The sequence below is a fragment of the Mesoplodon densirostris genome, chromosome 13 (assembly GCF_025265405.1).
Source record: "Mesoplodon densirostris isolate mMesDen1 chromosome 13, mMesDen1 primary haplotype, whole genome shotgun sequence".
Taxonomy (NCBI): domain Eukaryota; kingdom Metazoa; phylum Chordata; class Mammalia; order Artiodactyla; family Ziphiidae; genus Mesoplodon; species Mesoplodon densirostris.
In genome coordinates this window covers 73868279-73877822 of record NC_082673.1, presented here as the reverse complement: position 1 = coordinate 73877822, position 9544 = coordinate 73868279, and positions in this window count along the sequence as shown.

Here is a 9544-nt window from a genome sequence, read left to right as displayed (position 1 = left end):
AGAATATTAAGGAGTTTGGGCTTTATCCTAAAGATAATAGAAAGTTAATAAAGGGCCTTAGCAGAGGAACTTGACGGTTTGTTTGTTTAGCATAATTTATTAGTATAAAAATTGTTTAATAACTAAGACCAAATATTAAAGAATCTCTTGAAGAAATCAAGCCTTGATCCTGGGAAGCATGGCAGAACTCTTCAAATGCTGGTTATTTCTAGGGTTCCTCTCCTTGATTTCCTATCTTTTTTTTTCTACTCTATGTATAATTTTGAGGATTTAATCACATTTAAAAACTGCCTCACCCCCAAGCTAACAATTCCCAATATCTTTTTCTCTAGGGTTAACCTCTCTTGAGTTTCACTCCTATGTATTTATCTGCCTTCTGAGTATCTCCAACAGAAGGGCAGTTACCTCAAATACAACACTTTTCTACTGAAAATAATTAACAAACTGCTTTCCTAAATCTTTATGTATTTGGGGGGCACACTTTCTCATCACTTCACCAGGAACCTAAGGATTCTCCTCTTTCCCCCATTACCTTTACATCTAATGGATGCTAAGTCCTGGCCAAGCAGTCTCCTACTAGCTCTTGTGTCTGCCTCTTCCTCTTCAACCAGACGGTCACACACAGCCACAGTCGGGCCTCTTATTAGCTCAAGTCTGACCAAGGTCAGTAGTAACCTGCAGACTTATTTCTCTACTTCCACCTCAACGTTTACAGTGATTGCACTTGGGCCAGTTTCTGGTGTGCCCTTATCAAATGCAACTTGGCTTCCAAAGAGTCACACAGTGATACAGTGTGAGCAGTAGAGTCAGCCCACCTATGTTCAGATGAACTCTACCACTTACTCTGTGTAAACTGGGATAGTTTATTGACTTCTCCTTCCTCATTCTCACAGTGAGGAAGTAATAACACCCTCAAAATTAGGAGCCATACATGAGATACTCCAATGAAAAGTACTCCATGTGATACCTGGCTTATGTAAAGAGATTAATAAATTATATTTTACATGAACATGAATTTATATTATATATAAAAACACATTTAAATATATATGTATAAATTACATTTATTAACTAAACGTCACTCTCTCCTCAAGGTGGTGTACAAAGCTGTTGCTGATAGACTTACAACATTGACTAAACTTACATGGCTTTTATGTTAGGAGTCTTCAGGACTCAATTTCCATTTTACATCAAGAGAAACTGAGTTTTCACTTCATACAGGGCAATGGAAATGTCCACCTTGTGTTATCTTTCCCTGTGATACAATCTTTTATTTTTCACCAGTTATTGCTAAATTTATCTTGATTCTCCGGAATTCTTTAGCATATGTGAAATCTTGGAATTACTTAGTGCAATTTGCCATTTTCTGTTTACTCAGTCATTTCTGTCTACTCTGTACAATACAAAAAGCAAGCCTGAAGTGAAAAAGAATCAGTGACCTATGGAACATACTGCAGTGTACGTCCTGCAGAATCACACCCAGTTAAACTGCTTTTTCTTCCTGCAACAGGGGACATGACCTAATTTCTAGCTGAGTGGTCTACATTGATGCGTATTTAACAGGTTCTGATCAAGAACTAATTAATTAATTACCTTTCTTTCTTCTCCCTCTTTCTTTCTTTCTTTTTATCTTTTCCATAGTATATGAGAAGCTGGCCAAACTGTAAGGGTGACATTGCTTTCCATTTACTTTATAGTGCCTATAGAATTAGGTTGTTTCTTTCTCTGTCAAAAGGGATAAAACTGTACTTACCTACTAGAGCAGTTGTGAGAGTTAAATGAATTAATATATGTAAAGCACATAGTTCCTGGCACGTAGTTAAGGACTTGATAAATGTTTACCTATATTTTTTATCATAGCTATTATTATTTTTTTATTACATTCTAAGCATTCAAACTCTATGACAATCTAGAGATGACATCAAAATGGACACATGCGGGCTTCCCTCGTGGCACAGTGATTGAGAGTCTGCCTGCCGATGCAGGGGATGCGGGTTTGTGCCCCGGTCCGGGAGGATCCCGCATGCCGTGGAGCGGCTGGGCCCGTGAGCCATGGCCACTGAGCCTGCGCATCTGGAGCCTGTGCTCCACAACAGGAGAGGCCACAACAGTGAGAGGTCCACGTACCGCAAAAAAAAAAAAAAAAAAGGACACATGCACATTCATACTTATATATCAAAATCAATAACCAAACACAACACATACATTAAATATATGAAAGATTTTAGTTAATTTCCTTTGACATAATTTTAATTTCCCTTGCATGTAGAAATGTCTCATTATATTTTCAGTAAATGATTGGAAGAAGTTCTGTATTACTTTACCTGTTCAATTTTGTTCTTTTCAACTGATATTTGTTGGGTTGATCATTATGTGTCCTATACTTTTGTGTGGCATTGGACATTAAGTGACAGACAATACTAATGCATCCCTGCTCCTGGGGGGTTTGGAGTCTAGCAGTGAATATTCTTATTAAACAAGAGATTGCAAGTTTGATTAATGCTGTGTTTGGGGAAATATTATGGGAAGGTCCAACTGTCATCCACTGATTTATTAGTTTCCAGGTAATGAATAAAGTAAGTTACTTAATTCATTTTGATAATAATTTCTCAGACAATATATCTTAAAGAAGTAAACTTTTGTGCATTTTGCCTAAATTATTTTAAAAACAGACCCTTGTGAGCAGTGGACTTATCCTGGCAATCAGACATTCAATAGCTTAGAATAAATGAACAAAGCTTTTGAACCAAGTTATTCACAAAATCAGAGCATACAATGTTAATGAAAGAAATTTAGGCACAAATTTCTCATTAGTAAATGATACTCTGGAATGATCAGTGCACTGAATGAATGAACGAATAAATGAATTTGGCAAACAATAGAAATTTAATTCTGAATGTAAAATTCTGAAATATATTCTTTAATTTCAGATTGACACCCCCCAAATTGACTTTATAAACTTTGGCAAGTCACATTTTATCTCTTTTACAAAGATTTTATCCTTTTAAAACAGAAAATAATTAACAGAAGTAAAATGTGTTCTTCAGCGTTTACAAACTACATCAACTATTTTGAATGAAAGTAGGTAATAAATATAAAAAAATAATGTTATAAAACCTTATAAATTTCAGCTTTATTTGACATTTAAAAGAGGTATGTTGACAAATATTACACTAATAAACAAGGCTTCAATATCATAATGTATATTGTATTCTTCAAAGAAACTACAAACCTCTTCAAGGCAGAGACTGTCTTACTGATCCAATTAACTTAAAGACAATAAATATCTTTGCAAGGAATGAAGGGGTTTTGTTTAGAATTAAATAACCAATGAATGATCGTTTCCCAGTATATTTATCTATATATTCATGCATAGGTATACCTATATAGCCAGGCAGCCGGCCATTTGTTTTAAGTTTTTACAAGGGTAACAGTTATTCTTTTGATAAGCTTTTTTTGAGCATCTGCTATGTGCAATGCTAGGCTAGACACTGAGGAGAGACAAAAATGAACAAGCTTGGTCTCTGGTTTCGAATAGGTCATGATTATTATCTAAAGATTATTCTGTAAATATCATTAATTATGTTAGTCATTTGTTTGCTCAAAGGCACTAAATTTTCTTGATCGAAACCATTCGGTTCACATAATTTGGAAGTATCATAGAATATAGTGTGAGCTGAATAAATTTCTTGAAATAATTTTCAGTATTCACAATGAAATTTTTTTATAGTTGAAATGTCTGAATTTGAATTTTAGGACTGCCATCAGCCTAAGGTTTCTGTGTCAAAGTCTTGGTCTTTGTTTCTTACTCTCACTTGGCTACATCTTCAAGTATATTAATATAGTTATAATTTTCTGTCATTAGATCATTAACTTACAACCCTTTCTTTCTTTATACTAGATACTTTATGCCTTATTCTCTGTGTGTTTGTATGTGTGTGTGTGTTTGCATACAACACACTCTAGTATACATCAAACATGAGGCTACCTCTGTATGTAGGGCACAGTGAGATACACAAAAATGAATAAGAGTGAATAAGGGAGCTGGGGTGCGGTGGGGAGAAATTCTATTTGCTGAGAATCTAAAAGAGCTGGCAAATAGCACAGCTTAGAAAGCCAATGAAATTTTCTACAGGAGGGTTTTTCATTTGCATTTGTTTTCTCCAGTTTACACACAATTCCTCTTCTCTAGCAAATACGGGCACCAAAATGTAGTGACTAGCCACTGAGATCATAAGCGTGTTCAAGCAATAATAGAAGGAGATAAGTAGTAACTTCCTATTACTTTCAAGAAGAAAGTAATAATAGTAATAATAATAATATTAAAATCTAGACACCAACATTCTGAAAGCACAGACATCTGGATTAGTGAAAAGCTTCAAATACCTTATAAGTCCTCAAGGCATTCTTACTTTACAATACAATACCATAATTCATATTTATAGTAACCACTTCAATTATCAAAAATGTTTTTACATTTCACATGTTCTTTTGAAGAACAAATGCAATTATAAAAATTCAATGTATAAAGTTTTCCTTCAAAATCGTTAACACTGTTTAAGAGTCTGATCACTGAATAGTGAAAGTTCCATCAAGCTAGACATGCTTCTGTGAATAATTTACTTCCCAATAATTGTGTAAATAAGACAGTCGCTTACTTTTCCTATGCATTCTTTCTTTTTGGATCATCTCCATTTAACTGCTTCCCTCTGATCATGAGATTTCCTTCCACAAATGCAATGTTCTAAGTATCAATAAACAGAAAGATTTGCCTCTACTGTGCAATGGGTATTGCTTTAAGTTTGCCATCCTTTGTCATGACAAAGTTTTCAGAAGTTATTACCATAAATATTGTATTTTCAAAGTTGCTCCACAGTCCAGAGTTTGGGTAGATCCTATGATTTTCCATTTGCTGTGTGCAGTTCTATTTATTCACTGTGGCTTTTTTGTTAATGCATCCAGTTTCCCTGAATGACTATAACATTTCTTGGCTGTTGATACCATCAGTCCTCCTGGAATCATGAAGCTGCCAGCACCATGACTGATATGCTGGAGGAGGATAAAGGATGTGGGTGTTGCCATGAGACAGTCCTGGATGTAAATATGAACACTATCATTTCCTATGCTAAGTGGATAAAAGTAGAGCATCTCTGGTACCTTTCCAAACTCTAATTTCTTATTTATTAAAATGTAGATAATAAGGAATTCTACTCCATAGGCACACAATCTGCTTCTACCACCATAGGGAAAATCAATTATTTATAGCTTTTTTGTGTAAAAGCAGAAGGCAATAAATCTTAAACATATATAAAATCTTCTATCTATTTCATCTATTTTATTTGTTTAAGCAACCACCAAGTTTGACCACGATTTGGTTTTCAATCCAGATTTGGTGGCTAATAATTTTATTTTTTCCCTTCATTTTGTTTTCTTCCTGGTCATTCACATTCATTCCTTTTTCTTCTGTTAAGCCCAATTTTCCTCCCTTACAGAAAGAAGCCTTTGTGGGATATCCATCAGGTTTCCCTGACCTTCCTAAACCAAGAGGTGTCTAAAGCCTTAAAAACTGAAGTCTAAATTAGCATAAATTAGTCATCTAAGAATGCAGGGAGATTCTAGATTTTATACTTTACATCAGAGAAAGGAGTGGTAATAATGTATTTTTTATGTGCTAAATTAGGTGATTATGAGTTATTCCTACTCTCTCCTAGCGTAGGTGGATTCCTCCATTCAAGGAGGAAAGATGTCTGTGACAACTCCAGTTCCCATCACCTTTATTACTTGTAATCCTAGAGGAAGAGAGATACATCATATCTCCCATTACCCATATGTTAAACCTTGACAAAAAGTGATTGGCCTTGTGCTTGAGTCACGTTTTTGAACCAATCACAGTGATTAGGAAAAGAAGTTTATTTGCTTGGCCAGCCTAGAACATGTTCCCATCATGAGGGAAGAGATAGAGTAACATGTTTACCAGCTCCATCACAACCACACAGAAGGACAAATATTGAGCAAATAACCAATATCCACTATAGGGAGTATTAGAGGGCACTATTTTCGTATAGATCTGGCTTTATTTATAATATTAAATATATAAACTCTACATTAAAGGAGTGCTATCTTGTGTCAAACGTCCATCGTTTAGACATGTAACTTTAGAGTAAAAGTCTTTCTTTTCTAAATGGTACATGGTAAATTGTTATCCTGAATGTAGATTGATTTTTTAATGCATGTCTGTTAATAGTGCCTAACAATAAATTACAACACACAAACAAGGAACATGAAAATCTAGATCACATAAGAGCAGAATCGTGTTAACAGCAGTGCAATCTACTTTAAATCTATTAGAAAAGCTTCAGTAGGTACCAGTAATGAGTTTTAAAGCGCCCAGTTCAGATACACCAAGCAAGCTGCTAGTTCAGCACATAGGATTCATTAATCATTGATGTTGCCTGCGAAACTGGTCTGTTAAAATGGACCAAGCACCTGGTGCAGGGGAGGCTGATCTATGAAATTTTCAGGCACGAGGACTGCACAGAAATTAACCGTCATTGACAGCTTTGATAAGAAACTGAAGATTGTTGACACTATAAGATAAGATTAGGAAAAAATGATTTGATATTATCTAGCTAGACAAATATTTATCCATTTAAGTTATCAAGTATAATGACCAGATGCTCAGCACAGAACTTCACTAGAAGCTCTTCTCTGCCTTTCCAATCTGATTTGCTGGTTTCACTGATGTACTTCATCACTTGGTAAATCACAATGACCCATTCCACTGGTCACTGAATTCTTGCAGAAAGTGGGCATCTGGGTTATGCCTGCCTGCTTCAACTACCAACCGTTGCTATGTGCGCTTACTAAGAGTCAAGTGTGTTTGTTCCCAAACCTGTTTTCCAGTTCAGTTATTACTATAATAAAATAATTAAATATTAATGAACAGAGGTAATATTTATAGTAAAAGTGGGTTGTTTCTGTGACTGTTAAATCCATTGTAAAATCTTGACTAATATAACTTTCCAGAAAAAATGGCTGTATAGTTAGGTGAGCTCACCCTTTATGAAAGTGGTTGTGATGACTATCTGTTTGCCACTTCAGATTCATTCTCCTCCATTTTCCACCTTGTGTGTCTTCTGATGCTCCCCTGTAATTCACTCTCTTTCTCCTTTTTCCACCTTCTTTTCTTCTGGAGGCTGAACAGCAACTCTCCAGCTTCTACTTGCTTCAGGCCAATGAGAAACACTGGCAGGAGATCCAAGGGAGGGAGGTTTTGAGTGTTTACAGCCCCAGTTCCTTTCCTGTGGGGTCATATTGGATATGCTACATCCTGGACCTAAGTTCTCATTTTCTTTTTTTTTATTTTAAATTTTTGCCATATAGTTGATTTACAATGTTCTGTTAGATTCAGGTGTACAGCAAAGTGAATGTGTGTATATATATACATACATTCATTCTTTTTTAGATTATTTTCTCTTATAGGTTATCACAGAATATTGAGTATAGTTCCCTGTGTTATACAGCATGTCTTTGTTGGTTATCTATCTTATATACAGTAGTGTGTGTATGTTCATCCCAAGCTCCTGATTTATCCCTCTCCCCATAGTTTTCCCTTTCTCTGACTTACTTCACTTAGTATGATAATCTCTAGGTCCATCCATGTTGCTGCAAATGGCATGATGTCATTCTTTTTTATGGCTGAGTAATATTCCACTGTATATATGTACCACTTCTTTATCTGTTCATCTCTCGATGGATCTAAGTTCTCATTTTCTGACAGGTAGCCTCTTCTTTCTGACTTCCTATAGTCATTTTTTCTTCTTTCCTTTCAGACCTACAGGTCTGAAACTGAGCACACTCAGTTTTTACTGGCCCTTGTGCACTACATTATTGCTTGTGTCTCCCCATACTTTGCTCACACTTTTGTTCATAATCCCTTTTTAAAACTCACCTTGACTTATCCATTTTGAGTGTACCAGTGATTTCCTGCCAGCACCATGACTGATATGCTGGAGGAGGATAAAGGATGTGGTGTTGGCATGAGACAGTCCTAGATGTAAATCTGAACACTATCATTTCCTACGCTAAGTGGATAAAAGTAGAGCATCTATGGTACCTTTCCAAACTCCAATTTCTTATTTATTAAAATATAGATAATAAGGAATTCTACTCCATAGGCACACAGTCTGCTTCTACCACCATAGGGAAAATCAATTATTTATAGCTTTTTTGTGTAACTCAGTGCCTAGCATGTATGAAATGCTCATCAAATTTTGATAAATGAATAAATCATTTTATGAATGAAAGACAATGTTTTCTCACACAAATTCAATTCCTGGTTGATTGATTTGTGAATATTGAAAAATTCTTGCATTTCTGGGATAAACCCCACTTGATCGTGGTGTATGATCCTTTTAATGTGCTGTTGGATTCTGTTTGCTAGTATTTTGTTGAGGATTTTTTTTTTTTTTTTTTTTTACAAATTTATTCAGTTATACATATACATATGTTCCCAAATCCCCTCCCTTTTGCGTCTCCCTCCCACCCTCCCTATCCCACCCCTCCAGGCGGTCACAAAGAACCGAGCTGATCTCCCTGTGCTATGCGGCTGCTTCCCACTAGCTATCTACCTTACGTTTGGTAGTGTATATATGTCCATGCCGCTCTTTCACTTTGTCACAGCTTACCCTTCCCCCTCCCCATATCCTCAAGTCCATGCTCTAGTAGGTCTGTGTCTTTATTCCTGTCTTACCCCTATGTTCTTGATGACATTTTTTTCTTAAATTCCATATATATGTGTCAGCATACAGTATTTGTCTTTCTCTTTCTGACTTACTTCACTCTGTATGACAGACTCTAGGTCCATCCACCTCATTACAAATAGCTCAATTTCATTTCTTTTTATGGCTGAGTAATATTCCATTGTATATATGTGCCACATCTTCTTTATCCATTCATCCGATGATGGACACTTAGGTTGTTTCCATCTCCGGGCTATTGTAAATAGGGCTGCTATGAACATTTTGGTACATGTCTCTTTTTGAATTATGGTTTTCTCAGGGTATACGCCAAGTAGTGGGATTGCTGGGTCATATGGTAGTTCTATTTGTAGTTTTTTAAGGAACCTCCATACCGTTCTCCATAGTGGCTGTACCAATTCACATTCCCACCAGCAGTGCAAGAGTGTTCCCTTTTTTCCACACCCTCTCCAGCATTTATTGTTTCTAGATTTTTTGATGATGGCCATTCTGACTGGTGTGAGATGATATCTCATTGTAGTTTTGATTTGCATTTCTCTAATGAGTAAAGATGTTGAGCATCCTTTCATGTGTTTGTTGGCTGTCTGTATATCTTCTGTGGAGAAATGTCTATTTAAGTCTTCTGCCCATTTTTGGATTGGGTTGTTTGTTTTTTTGCTATTGAGCTGCATGAGCTGCTTATAAATTTTGGAGATTAATCCTTTGTCAGTTGCTTCATTTGCAAATATTTTCTCCCATTCTGAGGGTTGTCTTTTGGTCTGGTTTATGGTTTCCTTTGCTGTGCA